The sequence below is a fragment of the Coloeus monedula genome (genome assembly GCF_965178545.1).
Source record: "Coloeus monedula genome assembly, chromosome: 21".
NCBI classification, from domain to species: domain Eukaryota; kingdom Metazoa; phylum Chordata; class Aves; order Passeriformes; family Corvidae; genus Coloeus; species Coloeus monedula.
Window position 1 is genome coordinate 1,186,069 of NC_138801.1, and position 12,967 is coordinate 1,199,035.

General features: G+C 46.0%; 1 protein-coding gene across 2 annotated transcripts in view; it reads right to left on the minus strand.

Moving 5' to 3' along the window:
* The window catches only part of NEK6 (NIMA related kinase 6), a 46,850-nt gene extending 35,365 nt beyond the window's left edge, over window positions 1-11,485 (minus strand). Inside the window, exon 1 of one of the 2 annotated variants that reach the window (XM_082295277.1) lies at window positions 11,353-11,485. The gene's annotated coding sequence lies outside the window, so the exon portion shown is untranslated. The remainder of the gene's footprint in view (window positions 1-11,352) is intronic. The other variant, XM_082295278.1, reaches the window with a different exon arrangement.
* Between the last annotated feature and the right edge of the window lie 1,482 nt (window positions 11,486-12,967).

Sequence of the window (12,967 nt, forward strand, 5' to 3'; positions counted from 1 at the left end):
CAACAGCCAGTCAGGGATGGGCTTCTCAAAGACCCCAAATCCACTAACTGAGAATGTTTTAGTGAAATGGCTGAAGAGCCCTGGAGCTTTTTCATACCGTGTCAACAACTGATACTCATTAAACGAATGCTGTGACAGACACCAGAATTCACTGTTCCATACCTAGAAGCAAAATGACATTAAGTCAACTATTTAAAGCTATTTAGAGTCATCTCGCTGTGGATGTCAATAAAACAAATGATTCCTGCCAATAATTAACTGTATGAAATATCCCACTCTGTTTCAAATCACCACCTACACCCAGCTCAGGTCCATATTCCCATTCTAAGCAAGGAAGATTACAACTTCAAATACTCTGCCTTCTAGTTTGGGGAAAAATCCAGTACAATGGCTTGAAAATAGCAAGGCCTGGCACAGAATGCTCGACTGGATCACTGTGTCTGAGGATGCCACTTGAGCTAATACAATACTTTTGAGAGAACATTTCAAGTGCCCATCTCTCACTAGGTAGACAGGTAGTTTACTTCTAATTTTAGTTTTAAGTTTTAGAAGTTTTAAAGAGTTAGGGGTTTAGAAAAGTTTTAAATAATTAAAGGTTGGGTTTTGTTTGGTTTTCTTCTGTTGTAGTACCAGCTCCCTAGTACTTGGTCCTAAACCAAAAGGCATAATTGTTTAAGTCTTCTGGATACATTTCAGATACTCTGCAGATCCATCCATTCCAAGGGATGGCTTCACAGGGCTCCTATTAAACAGCTCCAGGATCAGTGCCAAGAATACTTGGTTTATATTTTAAGGTAAATGTTCCTTTTCACCAGCCTAACTGGACTACTCCTACCCCTTCTTTCACTGCACTGAATTTCCTAGTGCTACACCACATGTAAATATTTATGCATGATGTTTGTGTAGGATGTAAACATCAAATACATATTCACATCCAAAACTGAGGATGGACAGCAGTCAGCAACATTTAAAGGGACAAGACTTCCTTTGAAGAGAGGTGATAATGTGACCATGGTACAGCAACAGCAAGTTGCATTCTTCCCCAACCAGTTTTCACTGAGGTGTGTTTCAGATAAAGTAAGAAGCCAACCTTAATTTATATTCTCGCAGTTGCAATTTTGAGCCATCCAGAAAATTCACTGTATTCATTTTTTATCACCTTTGAACCATTAGAGCCAGATCTCTCAGATCTCTGTTTTGACACGAAACACATGTCAAAAATAAACACATACCAAACCTACCCGGAATTTCACTGTATTGCTTACCAAGCATGCAACAACATGTTCACCTTTTAATTTATAATGCAATAAAGCTTTCAAACACAAAGCCAAATTATTTAAGAACACTTCTGTTATCCTTCTCAGAATTCATTCATTTCTGATGAAGGAAAGATTAAATATAGGCTGGGAATATATTCATAACATAAGTGTTCACAGAAACTGCCAGACATTTTCACATCATTAAATGCTAACTGAAGTAAGTCCCATCCCATGGAACCATGGAACACACACTGTCTGTACCAGCACTGCCACCTCCGTTCCAGGCTGGCTCCTGGCACCGGAGGGAACAATCTCTCACTGCACCCCCAGCCAGGTGACAATGACAGCTGAAATATAGCTCCACTCACCAGCAACATCTCAAGGACCTTGTCAAAATGAAGAACCAAAACTCAAGCACTTGGGCAGATGGATTGTTCCAAGGCTACGGTGAAACCCCTCAATCTAAACCAACTCCTGAAATAAGTTTCTACTGGACACAACAAAGAATCCAAACTACTTCCACAGCTGTTTCCTATCAGACACCTTTAGTAACCATCCATCCCACATGGGAGCACAAGTGAACAGACCATCCTAAGCTAGTAAGACAAAACCAGAAGTAAGATCCAAAGTACAAAAAAAAAAACCTGAATCAGCTCTGCTGCTACAGCCCCAAACCCTGAATGTGGGATCTGTTCAGCCCAGCCCGTCCTCAGAAAGTTTAACAAACATACAAGTTCAAATCTTAACAAAGTTTTCTATAAATCTTTATGTACATATGTGATTGGGAACACCAACACTTAGCACTTATAAGTATCTTTTAATTAGAACACTTCCAAGCACTCAAGAAGCATTAAGCAAACCTCACAGAAATACTTCTGAAATATTGCTGTAATTTCTGAAATGTTTAAGAAAGGTAGATCAAAGTACGAGAGCAAGCCCATGTAAAATGGGCTCAAAATCCACAAAACCTGCTGTAACCAACTCTGCTCATGCAGCTTCTCTCTATAGCCATGCTGCTGGCTATTAAAGACTTTAATATGTCTCAAATCCAGGGAAAAGGAATGGAGGAAAATACAGATATATGTTCCCCCAACTCTAAAACATCAGAACAACAGCTTGAAGTATTTATATTTCCCATAATCAGAAGGAAAAGGAAATGATGCTGAGAATTGTGCAGCCCAGCCAATCCAAAGATTCATGTGATTCAAATCCAAAAGCAACTTCAAAGCCGCCTCATAAAACTCTACCCAAAATGTGCAGGCAGCCAGATGTTGGCATCACAGGAAGAGCTTTCACAGCATCTGGATCCTGCAAGCAACAGCCAAACGGAAGCAGAAACTCTTCTCCATGTAAAAATATTTAACATTTTTCTACTTACAAAAATAGCTATGGTAGAAATATTGTTTGTATTTTTTCTGCCCCAAAATACGCCAAGTAAGACTGTATTATCAATATTGCTACTAAATGAAAGTCAGCTACCCTGCACATTCCTGAGTATCTGGAACTAATGGCACAAATTTTCCAAAAATTAGTGCAGCTCTTTAGCTCATATCCCCACTTCTGCATCCCTGCATGTAGCACATCTCCATCTCCCTTCCTACATGGGCACAGCTGTCCTTGAAGAGTAAGATTCATCCACCAGTACCTTGCAGATCAAGGCCACAGGGTAAAACAAAGAATATCTGTTCTTTATAATGTCTGCAGAGATACTTTTATTACTTATTTTGATGACAGACAGGGTTAATGAAGTTCTTGCAGAGAACTCTCCCTTTCCTGGGCTAAATGCCCAAATTCTTTCAGGATTCACAAGACTTGTCTATTTAAATTGGGTCCAATTTTTTTTTTCCCTACAGAAAGGCCTGCACAGAATGTTCTGAAGAGAAGCTGGGAATTAACCTTTCAAGAAAATTGTAACTAAATGTGCAAGCTCTGTATAAGAGACAAATCACATTTCACACTGCATTCTGCCCTCTGTAACAATTTCCTATTGCTCTAATAAGCTTCAGTGTTGAAGCAAAAACTCAGTAGTATCAGATTATTAAAAACCATGAGCTTACTCATGGAAACAACAGTCCTGCCCACCCTGCATTTCCTTCCCAACCTCCTTAATGCTGACACCTTATTAATACCTGTGAATAACACACTACTACTCATCAAAAGAAGTATTTCAAGTCCAGCAAAATCCAGGTGCAGCTATCACTGACCAGGAAGTTGGAAGCCACGTGGCAAAGCAAGTGCAAAAGCAGAATGGTGTCTCTTCCTGCATTAGTGATGAAGCAGAAAAGCTAAAATAAGACATTACAGTCACTTCAAAGTGCAAACCAGGGGGACTAAAAGAAATCCCAGTAAGTCAGTCACAGAGTAAGTTATTGCATACCTTAATATACAAAGAACTAAGAGCAAACACAGGTAGAGAACCATCCCCAACAGTTTACTCTTGGATGGTAAAGTTCTTACATCTGACATAATGTTATAAATTGAGTAATTGACCCACAAGGAAATAAAGAGCTCAAGAGAGTTAAAAATTACCCTATAAATACCGTAAAGATCAACAGGTTTGTAATACCCACCCAAGAAGCGCTTACTCTAAGTAGAATGATTATGAACAGACAGCAAGAATATTTACTCCATGGCCCTGAGTTCAGTGTATACAGACTCCACAAAAGGCAGCACTGGTTCTTAATACAGTGACAGCTGAGAGTCACTCCCTAGGTTTCCCATCTGATTAAAGGGTGGCACACAGACACCCAGCTGTGACTTACTTACTTCCTTGAAATACAGTCATGTATTTTTAAAACCTTTTGAAGGTTTCTTGGGGGGTTTTGTTCCAGTTTAATAATTTTGAGACTCTCAGTTTTTCACAACTCTGACAGAAGAGCTAATAAAACACCAGCAGCACAAAGAATGAAGCAGAATCTCCATGAAAGAGGAAGAAGTTTTTTTGTTCATGTTTGATATCTATGTACCCTGAGACTCTACTCTTAGGGGAAAGAAACCGTCTCCTCACTGTAATGACACAGATTTGCCCCAAGAACAAGAGCCCACCGCAAACCCTCCAAGAGAGGCTTGATATTCAGAGTGCTCCTATGTAGGAAACAAAATGTTCCAACAAGGAGAAAATCCACACCTTTTCAGGATGGCAGCAACAAGTGTCCACAAGGTTAAGAACAGGACAAGACACTTCAACTGAAATTCCTGAAAGGATCGTATTGAACGTACTTTGAAGCTGTCATCTATCCTGTAGGTCAGCATTCCCCAATTATTGCACCATCTGCAGTGATTTTCCTCTCCAACTCCACAGTTTAAAAACCCCTAAGTTAGGAAAAAAGTTACTCTCCCAAGTCAAAGGGGACAGTTGGCTCTAAGAAAAGAAGAAAAATTGGAACTTACATTATCCTGGACCACTTGAGGCAGGAGACAGTGGCAGTGAGGGAAGTGAGCACCGCTGAGCAGGGGTGAAACACCTCGGGCTGTGCCACCCCCAGCACCCCAGCTCTCAGAGGCAGCAGTCCCAAATCCCTGGTTTTCCTGTCAGCATGGACTTAAAGCTCCAGTCCATGCACACCATGAGTTTTTACCAGGCTGGTAGATACTTCCCATCTCATAGCAAGTGGGCTTCCCAAAGACCCAACAACAAAAGTAACTGGAGGTCAGCATCTGTCACTGAGCTCTGCAAAATGAAAGACTTGCACATCCTCCCCAGGGTGTGGAGCAACACCTGCTCTGTCAGCAGGCTGGACTGGGACCGGGTCACAGCCCTTATCAGCGCGGTTTTCAGTCCCTGCAATACCACCCACGTGGTGAGGAGATTGTGATTCATTTGGAGACAGAGCGCGGAGGAGCAGGATGGCGACAGCCTCCCCCAAAGGGACAGCACAACCAGTCTGGGGGAGTCTCACCACATCAAACACCAAAGGGTGTTTGGGCTGAAAGGTGGGAGGATGCACTGAAACAGGACACTGCAACCTCCCCAGGAAGGTCCCTCAAGTCTGCTGGCAGTGCTGCTCCGGCTGGTGGGGACACTTTGACAGCCACTCATTTTGGAAAGAGCTGTGCAGTGCAAAATGTTATCACCCTGATCAGAGGGGAATCTCTGCCCTTTTCTCCAACACTGCCATGCTCAGGTTTATCACCCTTAGTCGCTCCAGCTCGGCTGGTTTGGAAGAGGTTTGAGTTCACACTCCCACTCGTCCTCCTGCCCCCACCAACACTGCATCAGGAGCACTCCCTTCCCACTTAAGAGGGCTCACATCCAAAAGGGGTTTCTGGAACAGCAGCAGCAGCATCTCCACACTTGGGAAAACAACATTTTAGCACCATTTCCAGCTGATGTTATACAAACAAACCATCCATCCACTGAATTCAGAAAAAAGCCTGTTACACCTTAGATTGAGCTAAACCCACCCAGAGGTGCAGCCACATAAAGCTCTGGGGAGCTGAGGCGAGCAGAGACCACTGCACCACCCGACAGGGAAAGCTCAACAGCTTCACAGAGAGAACTGCTTCAAACTACAACCCAAACCAGTCAATACTTTGATAAAATAACAAAATTAATTGCCTTCCTAAAAAGCAAACACATTGATCTGTCCAGACTGGTGCCCAAGGTCTGTCGAAGGGCAGGGGATGGGCTGGCACCTACTTTGATTCATCATGTGAAGCACAATTCAAAGGTTGGAGTCCAGAACTGGAGACCAAAGTTACTCAAAAAAAATAAGCACAAAATCTTTAAGAAGTGCCTAAGAACTGTAAAATGCCTGTAAATAGTCCAGAGGGGTTAAAAAAAGAAAGACAGCAAGGAAATCACCATAAAGGAGACAGCTGGATGCCAACAGCAGCGACAACTTTGTCATTTAAAAAGAATGATCTTACCACCTTCTGCACTTTGTGATCTGACACGTTGTAACTATTTTAATGAGCTTATAATTGCCATGGTGAACTAGCACATAGAACAATAAAGCAGCACATCCAATTTATAATCCCAAACTTCATGCAGTTCGGTGCAAAACATCCATTTCTGCCATTTTCACATCTCAGCAGAAAACACTCAACCTTAAACTGCTCTTTTTCAGACTTAGTTACACCTGGTTTATTCTATTACTCTATTATTACTCTATTAAAAATGTGGATTTGCTGACAGTTTCTAAACTACCTGATTTTCTTGGGTAAAACACAGTACAAGCACAGGAAAGACAATACCACCTGATCTTACCAAAACACAGCAGACTACAGAAGTCATGAACTACCTGCAAGGCCTTTTTTGGTTTTTTTTTTAAAGATGCAATAAATAATACATCTGACTGCTCAACAAGCATCTGTGAGGTTTCAAGAATGCTTTGGAGTACAAAATTCCCAGGGCCGCATTCACTTACACCACTTGGTTTCAAATAGATACGAGTCTGCTGTCGGTTCACTTAAATGTGTAACAGGAAACTCGAATTTGACTAAAAGGTTGTATTACATTACTATGGGGTTTATATGGAAACCTTTTTAGAAGGAAGAAGCTAGGGGTTTTTTTCCTCTCCCATCTGCGACAGACAGCTGTCCACTGCCTGGAATCTCTGATAACAGACACTTAAAGTAGCACCAAGCTGAAGTAAACAATTTAGAAATTCAATTTCTTTGATTGTACTGACACCATAAAGTTATTTGCAATTTATTGCATTGTGCCATGTTATAAGCCATGTCACAAGACTGAACACCGGAGGCTACATATACTGTTTTAACAGAATAAAAAATACAGCTTTTTCCTGAAATATTTCAAAATGTAAAACGCAATCCAAGAGACTTCTCATGTCTGGACAGCAGTGGTGCTCACAGCAAGTCCAGATGTTTAAATACTTAGCACAGGTTAGAACTTGAAGTAATCTTGATCCAAGGTGCATATAAAAAATAAGCCAAGATAGAAAAAGACTTATCTACCTGTAAAAAGATCTGACAGCTTCATAGGCTTCTGCATTTGAACCACTATTAAAAATAACTCCTTGTGCTTTTCTGTTTTTAAACAAAACTTCACTTACAGGCTCTAGAACTAACACTTGGTCACACACTCAGAACCCCAGTTCCCCCTGTCCTACATTTCAGCCAGCAGCTCCCAGTCTGGCTTTAGAAACACACACCTCCTCACCATCCCCAAAACCTGTGACAAAGAAAAAATTTTGGAAGTATTTTATACAGCTTAATTTTCTATGTAAGTTAGACACACTGCAGCAATTCCAAAAAGCACTATGACTTTTAAGTCAGACCTAAATCTAGATTTTGCATGCAAATATTTTGGCTTCTTGGTTTTTTTCTTCAAAAAGAAAAATACTGACTGGGCCAACATCACCTCATGGTTTGAACACTTTGAACTCTTCTTTCACCTCCTAGATACTACATTTTCCTCCATTTAACTTTAGAGACACAGCTCTCCAGTGAAACATGGAATTCACAAGTGGAAGAGACCCAGGGTCCACTCTGTTCCCAGGGCAGACATCCCAGTCCCTGAACACAGGCTTGGATCCCTCAGTGCACCCGTCCCACCACGGGAAAACGCAAGGACACAGCTCGGGAAAGCACCACCTGCCCTTCCAGCAGCCACAAAGAGTCAAGCGTTCAACTCTCTTACTTAATCAAACTCCTTTTGGCTCCTTGGTTTTACACCAATTCACTGTGAGCTGAGCCAGCCCACAGGATTGGGAATGCCAGCCTGGGCAAGCAGGGAACACCAGGGGAACCCTCCAGCTCAGTGGCACCAGCTGTGTGAGGTGAGCTCAGCCACTCAGGACTGCCTGGTGCTGACACACCGAATCTTCCCCACTGTTACCATCAGCTTTAGATAAACTGCTCTTATCTCCCAGAGCACTCCCTGACCTGCCAGTGGAAAGCAGCAGGGCCCTTGCTGAGTACTGGCTTGTACTGAAAGCTTTACAAAGGAAGGATGAGTACAATAAACACAGCTTAACAGCATTTGGTAACAGAAAGAACTACTTTAAAGGCCTCTGCCTTTAACAGGACAGTGTTCACTTTGCCCATTTTAGACAACCTTTAACTTCCACGTGATTTTGTACTGGGAAAGGCCACTCTGTCCAGTCCATGGAGTGGCACAGACACGTGTGAGCCTCCTCTGCCACCATGCCTGTCTCCAGAGCCAGGAGCAGAGGAGGCCACCACTCTCTTGCTGCATTTTCAGCACCTTCAGTGACAAGTGGTATCAAGACCACCATAAACTATATTTCAGCGGTACGACTATTTTTGCTTTCAGTATTACAAGATTTTTTTCCTGCATCTTGTATTTGTACTGGATACAACAACACATATCACATAATTTCCTACAAACAACCCAGTCAGGCACCTGGAGAGGTGTACATTGGATTAGTCACCATCTGCCTATAAAAGGTAAAAGACTGGTTAAGTGAGTTCACAAGACAAATGCAGGAGTGTGTGTCATGGGCAGAACGGCCATTCATGACTTCCCTAACCATAACTCTGTGCTCAAACCATACAAAGCATCATGACCACTCCTTGTCTACACAAGTGTTGAGCTGAAGTAAAACTCTGGAAGTTGCAATTAGAAACAAGTTTGTTCAGTGGTGAAGATGAGCCCAACTTCCAAAATGAGGCTCTGTGTACTTACTGTTCTCATTTCCTGGAGATCACCATGAACAACCTCGTTTGCAACAAGAACCTCTAAGAAAAGCACATTAGAATGACAAAAACTGAAGCACAACTTGGGCTATTAAATTCATTTTCCCTAGGGACCCATCTAGGCTTTCATTTAGGACAGAGCAAAAGTCCTACAAGCCCCAGATTTCCACTTTCGTAATTTCATTTTTGAAATCTTCTTTTAAGTACTTCCTCTGCTCCTCCAGCCACAGTCCATTTTCTTGCTTTAAATCTAAACTGAATACATTTGATTTCTCCCACCCATACCAGCTGCTGGCTGCTGCAGCCACAGAGGTTGGTCTGTACTGCCAGGTTGGTTGTTATTAGATATTTTTCATAGCCTTGAGGTCAAATATATTTCACACCACAGAAAGGAGGAAAAGATGCTAAAATACATCCACTAATTAATCTTTTACACATCTAGAAAGCTGCAGGTGTTCAGGAAGGGGACTTGTTGGTAACCACCTCCATTTTACAGCTAAGAGAGCAGAGGCAGAGCAGGAGAAAAACCCATATGAGTATTTCTGGCTCCTACCCCGATTCAAACAAAAATACTCATTTTACTCCGAGTAAACAACAGCTCATTCAGTACACAAAAAACCTCTTTCAAGCCATTGCAAGAGGCCTTCAGAACAAGAGGTAGGTGTGAATAAAGCCCAAAAACATGCTACAGGAGAAGCCTCAGAATCTCTCACTATTTTCTCCAGTACAGCCTCGATAACTGCAAGAAATGAGAAAAAGCCAGTGTAGGCTCAATATTTTCAATATATATTTCAGACTGACACAAAACTTTTCAGGCAGGATCACAGAGGGCAAGTACTGCAAAAAAACTTGTTTCCCAATATGGGCTTGGAGTCCGAGTTATTCATCTTCATCTGGTTTTCTCCCAACAAAATGAACAGTGAAGAATTTGAAAAGGTATATAAAAACTCACATTCCAATTATGCATCCATCCTCTCTCACAAAATACCTATTTGTCAAGAAACAGAATTCCAGAGGAAGGAGGGGAAAATGAAACAAGCAGAAACGTCTCATACATCACAGGTGTTAAGAACGCAAAAGTTTGGTTCTGCTCTGACAATTCCTTTGGGGTGACAGCAGTCACTCACACTCCATCTAGAAATCTCACTTCCCACAGAAGATGCTCTTTTTCCATCATAATAAAAGTTTCTCACAGTTCCCATTTTTTAGGTCTCTAAGACTCAGAGCCAGAGGAAACAGGCAGCAACAGCCTTATCTAAGAGCAGTTCCTTCTTTTTTTCTGTTGTTGCTTAACAGAATATGACTGTCACAAAGAATGTCTACAGGAAAAAAAATGACAGTGGAAAGAGTTTGACTCAATGTCAAGAGATGTCTCAAACGTAAAAGCTGTAGAAATGCTGCAGAAGTTAAACGGTTACTTACAGTGATTCACAAAAAAAATGAACTTTTAAAGGAGACACAGAACTGACAGCAAGACAGTCACAATGTGTCAGGAACTTGCATCACTGGACTTCTAATTGCTACAATATTTCCTATCAAACTACTTCTCCTGCAATAATGCCATAGGCAATCACCATAGGCAGAGATATTCCATGTGTGCGAACAGACAGACAAACAGATGGGCTCAGAAATCCACCGTTATTCTAAACAAGCATAAATCACACTTTGGAGGAAGGAACACGGTGGGGGGAAAAGATAGTATTTGATAGTTCATCTCTACCATGTGCTCTCTCCCAAGCCATGTGTAATCCTCCGGCACTGGGGTTACCGCGGAGTTCCCACCCTGGGAGAGAGCGCGGCAGAGCGCACCCCGGGAGCGGCTCCAGGACGGGGGGATTGCCAGCAATGGGTCTCAGGAGACCCCAGCACGAAGCAGCCGGGCAGGGTCTCGGGGCCTCCCGGACAACCCGGGATTCTCTCCGCCAACCCCAGCAGCTCCCGGAACCCCAGCGAGGAGCCAAACCAGCACATCCCGGGCTCTGGGGGGCAGCGGCGCACGGAGGGGCGCGGGGCCGGCTCCTCCGGGCCGCGTGTGCTCGGAGCACAGCCACTAAAATGGAAAAAACAACCAAAACCCAAACTTCCCCAAACCCTCCGAGCGACATCAAAACGCGCAAACACTCGTGTTTGTATCACAGCCGCAACTTTGTTCGAGTCCCAAGGCCGCCGCTCGGCCCGTCCGGCGGCAGCGGGGCTGACCCGCCCGGTGCTGGGGACGTCCCCGGCCGCTTCCCGCTCCCGCCCGGGCACGTGAGGGCCCTGCGGCCCGGACCCCCGGCTCCCGCACGGCCCCCGGCGGCCCCGCCAGCGAGGCCCCTCGATCCCGCCCGCCGCCCCACGCTCGGTCCCGCGGCCCGGCCGGGGCTGCCCGGAGGCGCCGCGCGACGCCGGGGCCCGCGGCGGGCGGGCACACCCCCGGCCCGGCCCGGCCCGGCCCGGCCCGGCGGAGCGCGGGGCTCCGTGTGCTCACCTGCGGCACGGCGGAGGCGCGGCGGTGCCGGCGCGGGGGCCGCGGGAGCCCCGCAGGACCGAGCGAGCGGCGCCGCGTCCCGCACGGAACTTCGCCGCGCGCGCACCCGCCCCGCGCTCCCGCGCACGCGCCGCCGCTCGGGCGCGCGCGCCGCCGCTGCCACGCAGGCCGGGCGGGGGCCGCGCGCGGGGGGCGGCGCGTGCGCGCTCGGCGCCACCTGCGGCCCCGCACCTGGAGCGGCCCCGGGGGCTCCGGCACCGCCCGCGGCACCGCCCGGGCCCGCCGCGCCCCCCGCCCCGCTGCGGCGCCCTGCCCCGTGGCTGCCCCCGCCCCGGCTCCCCGGGCCTCATCCGCTCCTGCCGGGGCTGCGGGAGGGCGGCCGGGGCCGCTCGGCTCGGAGCGGGGCCCCATCGCGGGTCCGGCCCAGGCGTTTCGCAGCCTGGGGCCTCGAGTGAGGCACAACCGAGCTCCTACACGAGCCGGCCTGGACGGGTTTCGCTCCAAAACGCATCCAGCGTTTGGGACAGAAAACCCTCAATCCGCAAATTATGACATGTATGAATACTTGGCATAAATTTAATGGAATGTGAAATAAAACAGGCTTTTTTTACAAGTGGACGCGAACCTGAAAGTAAACTTGACAATAAACACAAACCAAACGAGTGAGGCTCAGCAATGGTTCCTGCGGGGCAGCGGGGCTGGGGACCAAGGCAATTGCTACTAGTTTGTCAGCTGTTGTCGGTTCTGCCAAACTTGTGTGGAGATGTTTGCTGGTATGACTGGAAACTCGCAGCGCTGGCACAGCTCAGTGCTAACGCCAGTGAGCCCTAGAGCAGCTCACAAATGAAACACGCTGTGCCAGCAAAAGCACCTTTGCCACTACGACCATTTCCGCGCAGTCCTTTACTAGTTAAAATACTACTTTAAAATGCTTTTCTTTCTTTTTAATTACTCCTGTAATGCAGACGAGTTGAAGTGCCCTAGCAGTGAGCATGGACCCAGTCCCACAGGAACGGGGCAGGTCAGCCCAGTCCACTCGGACTAAGGCTGGGCACCCGCGATGGAGCCGCACTCACGGGGGGCCTGTGGTTTCACCCCAGTGTCCCATGCCTTGGCCTCGCTGTTTCCCAATCCCTTCAGGTGTGCTGCAGCTGTCTGGAGAAGACAGTCGTGTACAGTGACGCCCTGCCCCGCAGCACCAGGGATTTGTTGTGCGTGTTCCCTGGGAGCAGCGGGAAAGGCCCCACTCTCTGCCCGATGTTCCCGAACACGCAGCTTCCAAGGAAATGCCTGCAGCCCTCGTGGCGTGTCGCTGCTGTGCCCCTCTCCCTCGACTGATTGCATCGCCTACACCTACACCAGAGCTGTGGGGAGCCTGCCCAAGACATTTCATTTCAGTTCAAGTAAGTAACTTTTTCCAGCAGACTGCACTCACATACTTCAAAATAATTCTGTGTTTTACAGAACCTGAAACATGATGGCAGATCTTTGCTAAAATGGCTTTTATCCATAGAAACTCCTACTTTTAGGAAAACCTTGCAAAAGCAGTGCCACCCCCAGCATCCAGAGAGACCAGAAACCGCCATGGTGGTTTGGGAAGATTTTAACTGTTTCT